Raw genomic sequence first — 14,050 nt, 5'->3', positions numbered from 1 at the left:
TGAGGAGGGAAATGACATGAGCAAAGGTAAAGAAATAGGTATGTACTGCAAATGAGAGAGGCGGAAGGGAGAGATACAAGTTGAGGCCAAGAGGAAGACAGATGACTTTTCCAAGGTTGTTTGGCTGTAAATAAACAAAGCTGGGATTGGAACCTGGAAAGTCTTACCCTGCTTCCCCAGAGTGGGTGATTACACTGCACACATCAAAACTGTAGTAGTCTTAAATCTGGGCATGGTGATTTAACTTTCATTTTGTAGACACCTGGGGATTTACCAAACATTATTATCTTTTTGTTATTAACATTAGCAGCTGCTTTAATATTGAAACCGAGAACTCTGAATGGAGAGAACTGTTTTCTGAACAATGGTCTTGTAAATGACCTTAAGTATTGAGAAGTAATTTTTGTAACTTCTGAGATTCTAATAATCTGGTACCTGATAAGTAACATACAATTCTATGCTATTATTGTGTTTCTGAAGACTCTAGGTTCATAAAAGGAATGCTTTCAAGCTGAGATATAACTTGTTTGAGGTACTTATTATATAGGAAAAAATTCTAGCATTTTAAATAAACATAATAATTAGCATTATGGATCAGTTTGTGTCCTTTCAAAGTTCATATGTTGAAGATCCACCCCACAGTGTGATTGTGCTTGGAGATAGGGGCTTTAAGGTGGCAATTAAGGCTAAAGGAGGTCATGAGAGTGGGGATTCTGATAGAATTATAAGGAGAAGAAGAAACGCCAGAGCTCATGCTCTCTCTCCTTGCACACAGGATATGTAAGGTAGTATTGAGAAGGTGGCTGTCTACAAGCCAGGAAGAGAAGTCTCACTGGAAAGCAACCCTGATGGTGTCTTGATCTTGGATTCGTGGACTCCAGAACTGAGAAAATAAATGTCTGCTGTTTCGGCCACTCAGTGTGTGGTATTTTGTTATGGCAGCCCTAGCAGACTAAGGCCATGAGTATTTGTAAGGATAGAAAATGAGGAAGAAAACAGAATCCTACCTCTGAAATTAACAAAAGGAAATTGAGGGGAAATACAGTGTACCTAGAAATATGTTACCATCTAAGGAGGCATTATTACGTCCTAAAATGGAAAGCTCATCTTCATAGGCTATCTGGATTGACTGTGAAACATCAGGAGATAAGTTAATGGGTCTTCTTGGAAAGAGAACTCGACATGAAAATGATGAACAGGGTCACTTGGGGTTACACATCTTGAAAAATAAATGTAATTTCTGCAAATGGAAAATACTAAAAACTATTGACCATTTTTTGTTTCACTCTGCTATAGTTTATTAACAAGTTTTAATTAACTCTGTTAACAGCATTATTTTTCTCTTGCAGCAGCTGACTAAAAATCTAGGGCAAATTCTAGCAATAATTGTGTTGAATCTCTTTAGGGAAAAAATGAGAGCAATTGTACTTATTAAACTTTCCAGTGGTTGGCGTTAGCAGAATTTTTTTCTGAGAATGAATATTTCTACGTTTTGCTCATTTGAAAACAAGCCACCTGAGTTGTCCGAACTGGAAGAAGTTTCACTTTTCACAGGGATAACTTCTTAAAAAGAGAAATTACTTTGAAGAGGATGCAAATTCTTTGGTATTTGTGTGTCTGAGCTTAGTAGCTTAATGTTGGGTGACACCTCAGCACTGCAATGAAGACATAAATTATTCTTTCCCATAGTGTCATAGACTCTGGGGAAAAAAATGTAGGTCATGCCCACATTTCATAAAAGACTTTAAACATTTTTTTTCCAGGTCCATATAAACCCATCGAAACCACGTGGATTGTCTTACAAAAATAATGGAAATTGAATTTCTGGCTCTATAGTATGGATGATACATCAATATATAAGAATATGTGCAATACTAACAATGTAAGTAATATGAGAGCGCTGATTAATTTTTCCAGATAGACATTATGAAGAAGGAGCCATTTAATCTGGCTTTCTAAGAATAAATAGGATTACCAGACCCATAGGGATGACTTCAGAAATGAAAAAAGGGGCAAAGTGAAGCATGTGTGGTAAGATGTCTTCAGGAGAGCAAACCATGGAGTTTGTTGTGTAGGATTTTAGGTATGTCTTGAGTGAAGAAAAAGGTGGGGCTCGGGACTAGATTACAGAGAGACTTGAAAAGGTCTTCCTTTTGAAACTCATCTTCTAAGGCAGCAGTTTCAAGGAATCTCCAAGGACGTTTGTTTCCCAGTCCTCGTTTTGGGAGATTCTGATTCTTCTGTCTGAGATAGTACCTAGTGTCTTGCTTTTAATAACACATTCAGGTGATGTAGCTGATCCCCATATGACTTTTTGAGAAAGACTGACTTGGGTTTTATTATACATTGTCACTATACCTGTAACTTCTACTAAGTTCAAATATATGAGGAAGAGAATAAAACAGCCTACCTCCACTATTCCCTAATATTATTGTCAAATAATATGCACTCAGTCATATGTATAACAGGTTCTCTCCAAGAGCTGGAGATACCGTAGGGGAAAAAAAAATGCCTGCAAGCACAGAGCTTGTGTCCTGATCAAAATAGGATAGAGACTATCTTGCACCTTGTATCTCCATTGTAAAGAAAATGAAAACGAGAATAGGGGACATTTTAGCAAAGGGTTGTTTTTTATAGCATGGATCAGGAAGGGGCTCTCTGATGATGTGATATTTGGGCAGAGTCTTGAAGGACCTAGGGAGGAAGTCAATATGAGGAAGAACATTCCATGCCGAAGGAATGGAAGTAGGAAGGCCCTGAGAGAGGCTTTGTGAAGGAAGAACAGAAGTCCAGTATGACTAAGGAGGAAGGGAGAGGAGAGGAGCTAAAGAAACACAGTTTAAATGAGAATGTTTGATCTTGTTAGCCATGGTAAGGTGTTCATAGTATTATAGGAAGAGGATTTTGAGCAGGTGACTTATACTATTAAATTATCACTCTGCTCTGGGAGAAAGGAGATTGTTGAGAAAGCAGAGAATTGAGAGGTGAGGGGTTATAGGGGCCTAGACCAGGTTGGACAACAACAACTATACATGGCTATAGTGATACTTCAATGCCTTTACACCAAGGGTCCCCAGCCAGTACCAGTCTGTGGCCTGTTAAGAACCGGGCCACACAACAGGAGGTAAGCAGTAGGCAAGCGAGTGAAACTTCATCTGTGTTGGTGGCCACTCCCTAGCGCTAGCATCACCACCTCAGCTCACCTCAGATCACCAGGCATTAGATTGTCATAGGAGCACTGGTACCTGATGCCAAAAGGCTGGGGACCACTGCTTTACATGATATATATCTTTAGAAGATGTTTAAAGGGTTATATGGTGTCTTCCAACACCAACAACCAATTCTCTGATTTTTTGGATGCCAATTAGATATTCTACAATTCAATTCTGGCACTGCTCAAGTTAGCATCAGACTACACAGGTTTAAGGTCTCAGTTTCATAAGACTGCCCTCATTTTAGATGCTAGTAAAAGTACTGGATCCCAAGGTTACCCACACTCTGCCTAACTTGGCTACCTCAGTTTCAGTAATTTGCTATAATGGCTCACAGAACTTACTAGTTTACTTACTATTATTGGTTTGTTATAAAGGATACAACTCAGGAACAGCCAAACAGAGAGATGTTCAGAGGAAGGTATAGGGAAAGGTCGCACAGCTTCCACGCCTTCTGTGAGCATGCCATTCTCCCAGCATCTGGATGTGTCCACCAACCTGAAAGTTCTCTGAGCCCCATAGTTTAGGGGGGTTTATGGAGCTCCTATAACATATGGGTGATTGATTAAATCACCGGCCTTTATTGATTGAACCTAATCTCTAGCCCCTTTCCTCTCCCCAGAGATCTGAAGGTAGGGCTGAAAGTTCTAATCTTCTAATCACGACTGATTAGAACCATCCCCTATCCTGAAGCTGTCTATGAGACTACCAAATGTTACTGCATTAACATAAACTCAGGTGTGATTGAAAGGGTCTTGTTATGAATAGCAAAAAATATTTTCACCATCCCTAGCACTCAAAAAATTTCAAGAATTTTTGAAATTGCATCAGAGAGTGGGGACAAAGACCAGATATGTTTTTATTAAAAGTACAAATAACGGTGGGATCTACATGTTGACTACATACCTGCCAGCTTCGGGGTGGAGGGTAAGCTTTTAACATTCCTATAAAAAGATACTTCATAATTTCTAAAATTTAAATTTTAATAAAATAACATTCATCAGTAACTATCAGATTTACCCCCAAATTCTTCCTACTGAAATGCAGTCTATTGCTTTCTCTAGTACTATATGCTTCTTTTACAATAAAATGACCTCAAAATTATGTTAGGATTTCAGCTGCTTTACATGAGCTAGTTCTCTTTGAGTAGTTAACATCAATGCCAATTATATTAGAGATGATGTCTCAAAATTATAAAGGTCAAAAATCAAGCGAAATGAAGATAACTAATAACATTATTAGAGCATAAAGGGTGGTTTGCGTAACCATACAATAATGGTTATTAAATATATCATTTTTCAAATAATATAGGCACTAAACATATTTATGTGTTAAATGTTTTCCAAAAATGAGAGAATTGACGTATATGCTAATTGTAAAAATACATAAGATTTATTTTAAGACTGAATGGACAAAATAAAGGCAATCATATATTTCTAATAAAGAAATGACGTTGCTAGTGATAATGATTTCAGCCAATTAGAGAAAATACGATGCGATATGCATGCACTACGTTAAAAAGTGAAACATATAGTTGGGGTGTTAATGGATAGCACATTTCCAGTGATAAGTTGCGAAGGAGATTTAATGTGACTCCTGTAGAATATTTATGAATTTATGACATATAAAAGTGGACTAGTTTTGAAGTTAGGCAAAGTAGTGATAGAATAGTCTCTTCCTCAGTAAAATAAATCTAGAAAGCGAATATGACAAGATGTGATTGCACTGGTGGTTTTCACGTGGGACCGTGCTGGAGAAGCAGGTGAGAGGCGAGGCTGGAAAGTTCGGTTTTAGCCGCAAGGGCGGAAGTTCTGGAACTGAGCTTGCGCTGTGAGCTTCAGGCCCGGGTCTCCCACCTGCAGCTCGTGTGCAGATTGGGCAGGAGTGGAGCCAGCTGGGCCAGATGATCGCAGAAAAGCCGCCCGGTGCGCGCTCTTGCGGGACTCGTTGCTCTTCCTGCGTGTCGTTCTGTCACTAAATTGCCAACAGTATTCCCAAGAAGCCGGACTGAAAGTGATGCTTTCTCCGTCCCAGGATTCCAGGACATAATCCTAGGCTGGCGGTAAGAGACCAACTGACATATGAGGGGCCTTCACACTGTCTTCATACCTTCTGCCCACCATAACGTACAAAGAAACTGCACCTGGATCTTTCCAAACAACTTTTATTTCCTCAAAGGCTTTCTTCACCTTATGAAACAAAAAGCTGCCACTGAGTGGCCCGATTTAGAGGCTGCTTCCTTTCCCACTCCCTTCTCCCTGATATAAAAATATAGATACGTTTTTGTGGGAGAAAATACCTATAATTAATTCTTAATCTATTTGTGCAGTGAAAACTTGGTAGTGAAGGAGCTCAATAAAAGTCCTGTGAATATGGTTAAGAGTTCAGGCTCTGGACTGCTCAGACTGCTGCAGGTTCAATCAAGATTCAACTTTTTAACTAATTTTAGGGAATGTTATGGATCGAATGTTTGCGTCCCCTCAACTACAGTGTGGCTGTAGTTGAAGGTGAGACCTCCAAGGAAGTAAATTTAAATGAAGTCACAAGGTTGAGGCCCTGATTTGGTAGGATTGGTGTCCAACTGAGAAGTGAGTGAGAATTCCCTTTTCCTCTGCTTCCACCCCACAGAACAAAGGCCAGGTGAAGACGCAGCAGGACGGCAGCCATCTTCGACTCTGGAAAAGCCCTGCCTGAAACTGAATCAGCTGGAACTTGGTCTCCAACTTCTAGCTATTTCACAAGTGTGAGAAAATAAATTTCTGTTGTATAAGCCACCTAATCCATAGTCATAGCAGCCTGAGAAGGCTAATGCAGGGAAACATTTTCTGTGCCTTAGTTCCCTTACTATAAAATGAAGATAACGAATAGGCCCACCTCCTAGTTGCTTTGATGAGCTGAGAATAATAAGCTCAACTGATGTTAATTATTCATATTATAATTAAGAATGCAGTTTACTGTCCTCTATATACCTAAAATAGAATCAGGTAATTTGTTGAATGGGTCTATTTTAAAAAAAAAAATGAATTAAACACATTAGATATAAATACTAAAATGTAGAAGAATGTGAGCTTGAGACAGATCTAAAACTGACTAAGAATACTAAATACAGATTTGTGGACTGTAAGAAGGATAATTTTTAAAGTTTTTTAAATGAATTTTGGCATATTTTGAAGATGTGACTCAAATGTGGCCAAATAGATGGATATCGTTTTGAAATTTTCAAGGCTCCTCAAACTGTACTCCAAATAACTAAATGCAAATTGTTAGAGATCTTTTTCAAACAATATAACAAGAAGAAAAAACAAAGTATACAGAGTACATGGTTCATTGAGTCACTTTAGCCCCATACTTCAACATGAAGTTTTAACTGCAACCAATTTGATTTTATGAATTTATATTTCAATGTTCTTTATACAGATTGAGTCAATTTAGTAAAGCAGTGGTCAATTATATATTGTCATAGATGAGGAAATGAGTAATTGATTTAATTTTCTTTTTAAAAAATGTTTATCCCTGTGAGTTTTAGACAAAACTATAATGAAATCATAGTTTCTCTTCCTACTAGTTAATAACTCCTCAACACTGTGACATGTATTATTGTTTAGGCAAATTGCTTTAATAAAATCTCTGGAGCCCAGAATTGAAAATAGATGTGCTTGTATGGGGATAAGCAGAAATGATGGGTGGTAAAGGAGGTGGAAATAAAGCAAAGTGTCTTCAATCATTTGACTGATTGATCTAATGAAATTTCTATTCCTAAAAAATTCCTAGGTTGTTGCAGATGCCTTTGAGGACAAAACGCAATTCCTGTAAGAAAATAAGAAACCCGAAGATCCGGAAAGAGTATTGATCAAAACCCAGAGATAAGGTAGGAAAAACAGATTTCTCTGAAGAAAAATCTGATTTTAATCACTTCTTAATTACAATGTCTGATTAGAGGTAGAATAAGAAGGTAACAGAGAATGCAGAATTACAGTGTCATCAAAAAAGTTGTGTGTCTATTTGTAAGTTTTATTATAAACCTATAAAATTGGGGCTTCGTAGGATATTCTATAATGTATTATAAATATAATAGCATTTTAATAGTATAAATTGTATTTTCATGATGCTTAGAATAATAAAGTATTTTAATAAGCACTAGAAAAAAATCCTAAATGTAAAACCAAGTAATAAATACTATAGTTCACAATAGTACTATAATTTGTTTGACATCTTAATTAAATTATCTGAACTCAGTATTAGAAGTTCAGTGTGTACTTAGATAATTCTTTTGCCTAAGAAAAAAGGGAATTCTTAAAAAGTCCTTAAGTTGCTATGAATGAGAAAATATTATTGTACTTCATATGTACTTTATTAAGTAGGGAATGGGCAAGGGACAGGAACATAGAAAACTTTTTTTAATGCATGCTAAAGTTATACAAAAGTTGTTTTTCTTTCCCACCCAAAATATCTCAGAAACAATAGAGGTAATTGCATTAGGGAAAGTTTTAATAGGAAGTAATAAAAAGACATGGAATAACATTTCTCAATAACCCAGGTGAGTATATTGGACCACAAGCTTTCAGTATCTACAAATGCTATTTGAAGATGATTTTAATGTCTCCTAAGCAAAGCAAAGCAAATCAGCGAGAAAACTATTAAAACTAAGAACATTTGATAAAATGGCCACTTTCAAAGTAAATACTATAAATCAATAGCTTTATCAGTAATAAGCATTTAAAAGAACAACAAAAAAATTACAAAGTTGTAAAATATGAAATTTCTAGGAAGACTCTCAATTAAAAAGTGTAAGACCTCGTGAACAAATTAAAGTTATTCTTTAATTCTTTCTTCATGGAGGAAATAACTAAGACTTTTTTCCTTTCGTATCCCTAATGCTTTGAGTAATGCTGTATAAAAATACTGCAGTGTTGACATTTAGTGTGTGTGTGTAGTGTGTGTGCATATAAAACAAGCATATATATGTTCGTTTACTATAAAATGAATATCCTTCTCAAAATTGCATCCAGTACCCTACATAACAAAAAAATAAAAGCATGTCATTCTAGTATCTATTCAGATAGTTTAGAGTCACATATTTATTTTGTTATATTTACTTATTTTGGTCCTGGATTTTAATCTCGTTATGTACTCTATTTTGGGGATATATAAAGCCAAAATGCTAAATTACCAAAAACAAACATAAACACATGTATACATATGCATGCATGCACACATAAGCACACATAGCAGTCAGCCAATCAACCAAAGAACAAAACCTAATGTCCTAGTTTAAATCAAAATCTTGTTTTACCCTCCTGCCTATCCACTTGTTGATTCATCAATCTATCAATCTATTGATCCATTGATCATTCTTATAAGCATACCTATTATATAGTTTATTGATCTCTATAAATATAAACCAATATTACTAACCTGTTTCAGCCAAGGAAACATAGAAAGTAATCACAGAGAATAGGAAAAATAGAAGAATATTGCCATGAAAGTCTAGGAAAAGAAAAGTTTTAAAGAGTTGGAGATGATACAGAGAGATTATGTCTTGGTAGTTTTCTGTTGAATTCATTGCTTAGGGTGATACTGATGAATTTCAAGAAAGCAGTTTTAGTAGGTTCAAGTACAAGCCAAATTCATTTAGATTGAAGGTAAGTGGGGTGAGATGGAGGTAAGGAGGTGAAGATGTGGCATCCTTATCAGTACCACTCTCAATAACTAGGAAAGAGTGGCCCCTGTTCTCAGACCTGCATTATAAAAGGACACAAATACCACAAGCACACAGACTCACAAGTTCATTGCAGGACACGTGGGCAGTGCTGCTATCAGAGATCTAGAACTCTGTGCTCTCATAGCCCAGGCAGTGAACCTAATGTCCTCTTTTGCAACATACCAATTTAGTCTCCAAGGAAATTCTGTTCTTCATTGCTCGCACCATATCCTTGAAGCAAAAAGTGACAATGTCTAAATGCCATAAAGACTTGTGTGTCAGGTCTCTGTGAAAATCATAGTTGGAATATACTTTCAAAGTGCAGAAATGATCTGAGCATCAAAAGTGCTCAGGTAAAGGAAAAAAATATATATTGTCAAGTTCTTCCTCTCATGTGAAAAAATGTCATAGGTTTTTACGTGACAAAGTATTATTCCAAGCAGTTCCGAGTATCTATCTGGTCTCTTTTCCGCCGTGTGTTAATTCCTGGTTCTAGAGGTACTTAAAAGTAGTACAAAATTTGTAGCATATTTACATGCGCTACATTTGTAATGTTAAAATTTTTGTAATATTAAACCACATCACTATGATTTTTAAATTACTTTTCAGTTCAATTTACATTTTTGAATTTACACTTTACATTCAGTTCAATTATATTTAAAAACTTTAAAATTTGGGTGCTTTGAATATAATAACATTTTATATTTTAATTCTTAAGTCATTCTAGTCAGTATAACAAAAATATTGCTTATAAAAACAGTGATTTTGATGAAAAAGGCAAAAATATTTTGGAATATAATTTGCGAGTTAGGTATGCCTTTGTTTGTTACATCCCTAAACATTGCCAGCTCAAGAAGAGAACGCCTATACATAATATTGTTTAAATATAATCATCTTTCTTTGATATTTTTCCTAATCAATCCCATAAAATTTTATACATATTTTTTCCATTTTTCAAAAAATCATGAAGGTAGATTTATCAACATAAGAGGAAAAACATTTCTATTTAACAGTGTATTAGCTTGGTTAATAAGTTTTCAATATTTAGATATATATAGGTAAGCCGCACTTGTCCTCTAGCTTTGTTTGGGTCTTGCAGATTTTATAGGTGGTTCAGATATGAATACATTCTTGAACATTTGTTCACCTAGTTTCTTAAATTTGTAGAATAGAGTTACGAAGTCAAAGAGAAAGCACTTTTTAGAGCAGTATATAGATCTGTGATACTTTTCTGTCAAATGAACCTATTACAAATGAAAATATTGTTTACTGAATACTGTTTACTATCCTTCTGTAGGAACATCCCTCTTAATTTTGCTATTGAGTGTGTACGTTTTTATTGTGTTGTGCAATTCTGCAACTATTCCATAGGCCCTGAAGAGACAGGAAGCCACAGAACTGGTGAAATGGGTAGGACAGCTGGCAGAGGCTTACTTGGGGCTCAAGTTTTTTCAGTGCAAGTTTTTTCTACTGCAATTAGTTGAGAACCAAGAGTCCCTCAGCCTAGAAATTTTGTGGTGGGCCCCTTAGGGGATATACATCTTTATATTTTTTCAAAAACAAATGCTATTTTTAAAAAGGATACACAAATACGTAGAATGATCACCTACAATCCTATACCTAGAGAAAAATTGCTAATGTACTTTTGCATATATATTTTCAGACATATGTATGTGATATTTGCATATGCATTCATTAAAATTTTATCTCTTACACTCTAAACAGTTAGCTATGTCAGTACATATCCAGGGTTGCATTGGTACATACATGTAACTTAACATAATCATTTATAATTTATGTCACATTCTTAGATATCTAAAATGTTTTAATAAATAATCTCAAGATAAACATCTTTGTACATAAATCTTTAGAATTTTGTCTATTACTTTAAAGAGTGTTCTGCAAAGTCGAATTACTAATTTTAAAATAAATGAACATTAAAGCTTTTGATAGATATTATGAAATAACTTCACAAAGGGTATATATATTTTATACTGCAGTATATGGAAGTGGTTAATTCCCTAATTCATTCTTTACTCTTTACTAATCTCAGTGGAAACCCATAATAATTTATGTTTTACTCTCTGTGTATGGTTATAGACAGGTTTAGATAAATTTGGGGGTATTTATGAACAAACGTGTTTATTTGTGAATCGTTCATAACATAATTCCTTTATTGCTCGATGTCTTAAACCTGTTCTTGTGAATATACCCTATACAGAAAAAAAAAATTAAAACTTCATCTCAATTTAACAATAATTAGAAAATTATTTTTTGACCAGTGCTCTGTTTAGGCCTGGTGGAAAGCACTAAGTAGGCCTGATGAACAAACAGACATGACAGGTAAGCTAAGTAGTTTATTTAATGATCAAGGAAGATAGAAAAAAAATCAATCTTCATACCTGAAAAGCTGTTTTAACCAAGAGAAATAGTGATTAAAATTACTTTGCTTTAGAGCAAGAAATCTGGCTCCATAATTCATATTTTTATATTTTCCAAGTTTTTACATATTTATTACAAGTACAAATTTAATGAATATAGTTTTAAAATTCAAATAGTCCTAAGCAGCTTAAAGCAAAAAGCAGGAGCATACTCTACCCTGTTCCTCCCTACCCTGTATCTCACAGAAGCAGCCAGCTTCATTTTTAGTTATTGGAATAGATATTTGCCTGCATATTTCTAAATATACTTAAACATCTATTTTTGATCTTCAAGTTTTAGATATTATAAATTGATTTTATACTGGTAAAGATGGGCTTTAACTCGCTTATAGTAACTCTCATACAGGCATACCAAACATCCACACTTCTTCTATCTCTTCTCAAAATTATAACTTTTGTTTAAGAGTTTCTAATATATATAACCATTACCTGAGGTTTCTCAGTCTTGGTACTATTGACATTTTGGACTGGACAGTTTTCATGAGGGACTGTCCTATGCACAGTAGAATGTTGAGCAACATCCCTGGAATGTACTCATTATATGCCAGTAACACTTCCTAGTTGTGATAACCAAAAATATCTCCAGAAATTACCAAATATCTTATGGAGGACAAAATTACTTCCAGTTAAGAACTACTAATTTCATCTTATAAATGATCACTTGTTTTTAAATATTGTTCACCACTGAAATTTTTATACAATTATTTTCTCTTCATACAAATTCTGTTTCTATTGGAGTTAACATTTGCATTGTATATGTTTGCTTCATTCTATATGTAAATTCACTGATAGAATTATAAAACACCTCTTAGTATGATAGACTAACTAATGTTAGTCTATCACTTAATTTTCTCAGGGAGGTACCTCTGTCCTGCTATGTTATGGGATGGTTGCTCTCTCAGTCCGATATTCAGTTGTCATCTTGCAACTTTTCATACTAAGAATTTCTTTTGCCTCACTAATTTGATAAAGCCTGTTTCCTGGATGCGTGTGTATCGGTATAAATTGCAGTTGGCTGCTCATAAGGATCACCAAAACAGTGGCTTAAACAAGCAATAAATTGACTTTTTGCTGATGTAAAAGTATTGGAGAGCTAGTTCTGTGCAGTTATGGTAATTCCAAAAGTCATCAGGGATCCCAGCTCCATCTCTCTGCAACACTGTTCTCATGCACGGCTTGCCTTCTAATGGTCAAAAAATGTCTGCTGGATCTCTGAAATCACGTGTGCACTCAAAGCTAGAAATATGGGAGGAAGAGGTGGGGAGAAGGCAAGTAGTGTTCCTGAATAACATTTGGTTAGGTTCAAATAAAATTCTCTGTTGAAAATCATGTGCCCTAAGATTAAAATGTTGAAACCATTTCTTCATTGTCTTCTGGCTTCAGTGTTGCTACTAAACAGTCTCATTCTGATTCCTGATTCTTCATAATCCATTTTCTTTTACTCTAATGCTTTTAAAGTTTTTCCTTTATCTTTATTGTTTTTAAATTTCATGACAGTCACCATGGTTTGGATCTTTTTCATTCATTGTGCTGGACACTTGGAGGAGCTTTTTAATCTGGAAACTCAATTTTTTGGACAATTTTCTTATAATATACCTTTGATAATTTATTCCCCCTACTTTTTCTATGCTTCGATTTTGTAAGTTAAAGCTTTAATTAGTTGAATGTTGGAACATATAAACTGATTATGTAATTTTCTCTCTTCTCCCTCTGTTTTTCAATTATTTCTTTTTGGTTTTGCATTTCTGATAATTTGTTTAATTTTAACTTAAAAGCTATCTTTGAATTTCTTATTCCTGTGTGCAATTATATATTGTTTCTATTTTATAGCAATCTGCTTTTACATAAATGATTTCAATAACTTGTATCTCCGATACCATTAATGATTATTATTTTCTCTGCTTCTCCAAGGTGTCTTTCTCTTGTTTATTTTTTTTTTTTTCATTTAGGGAAATTTCTCTCATTTTATAATGCTTTAATAACCTGTTCCTTTTTATGAGTGAAGTAGTTAAAGGGTAATTAGAACCATTCTCCTTGTATAGGTTGGCCATCTTTCTATAACACTATTTGTTAATTACTTGGCCATTTTACTGGGAAAAGCCCAAAATCATTATCTGTAGATATGGTTTGTTTTCCCAGTTTTATGGAGACGTAATTGACATATATAAATTTAAGGTCTGTGACATAATGATTTGTGTTTTCTAATTCTGATCAGATGACTACTCTAACCCACTGCCCAGGAGAAGGGTATAAACTTGGCTGTTAGTATTCTGGAAGTAGAGTATGAGAACTTGAGTATGAGCCTCCTTTCAGCCCATTTCCTGTTTGCCCAGAGGATACATGCCTGCAGCGCTTGCGGCTGCGGCATTTACCCTGAGATAACTCACAGATTACAATCCTAACCTCACCCCCAAAGTTTGCCATGAAATATCTCATTTTTATTATTATTTTTGCATCACTCTAATATATCAATAGTCTTTGGAAACAAATGACATCATTCTATTTATAGCATCTGTTTTTAGTAGGGGTATTTCCACTTACAAAATTTAGTAATTATGTACTGCTGAAAATGTCAAATCCTAGAAAACATAGCATTCCTACACGTGATGTTAAATTAACACTGGCAGCAAACCGCACTTTTTTCTAAATGGAAAAAAGGTTAAGATGTGTATTTCAATTTTTCTGTTTTCAAAAAT

At 34.8% G+C, this 14,050-nt stretch overlaps 1 long non-coding RNA gene across 1 annotated transcript in view; it reads left to right on the top strand.

Moving 5' to 3' along the window:
* The first annotated feature begins 5,101 nt into the window (after positions 1-5,101).
* The window catches only part of LOC107502786, a 78,254-nt gene continuing 69,305 nt past the window's right edge, over positions 5,102-14,050 (top strand). The window contains exons 1-3 of the long non-coding RNA XR_004951890.1: positions 5,102-5,274; positions 5,841-5,955; positions 6,984-7,080. This is a non-coding gene — a long non-coding RNA (uncharacterized LOC107502786). The remainder of the gene's footprint in view (positions 5,275-5,840; positions 5,956-6,983; positions 7,081-14,050) is intronic.

This window comes from Rousettus aegyptiacus, unplaced genomic scaffold, assembly GCF_014176215.1.
Source record: "Rousettus aegyptiacus isolate mRouAeg1 unplaced genomic scaffold, mRouAeg1.p scaffold_m13_p_7, whole genome shotgun sequence".
Taxonomy (NCBI): domain Eukaryota; kingdom Metazoa; phylum Chordata; class Mammalia; order Chiroptera; family Pteropodidae; genus Rousettus; species Rousettus aegyptiacus.
The sequence above is the reverse complement of the archived record's forward strand: the minus strand, read 5'-3'. Positions and strand labels throughout refer to the sequence as shown.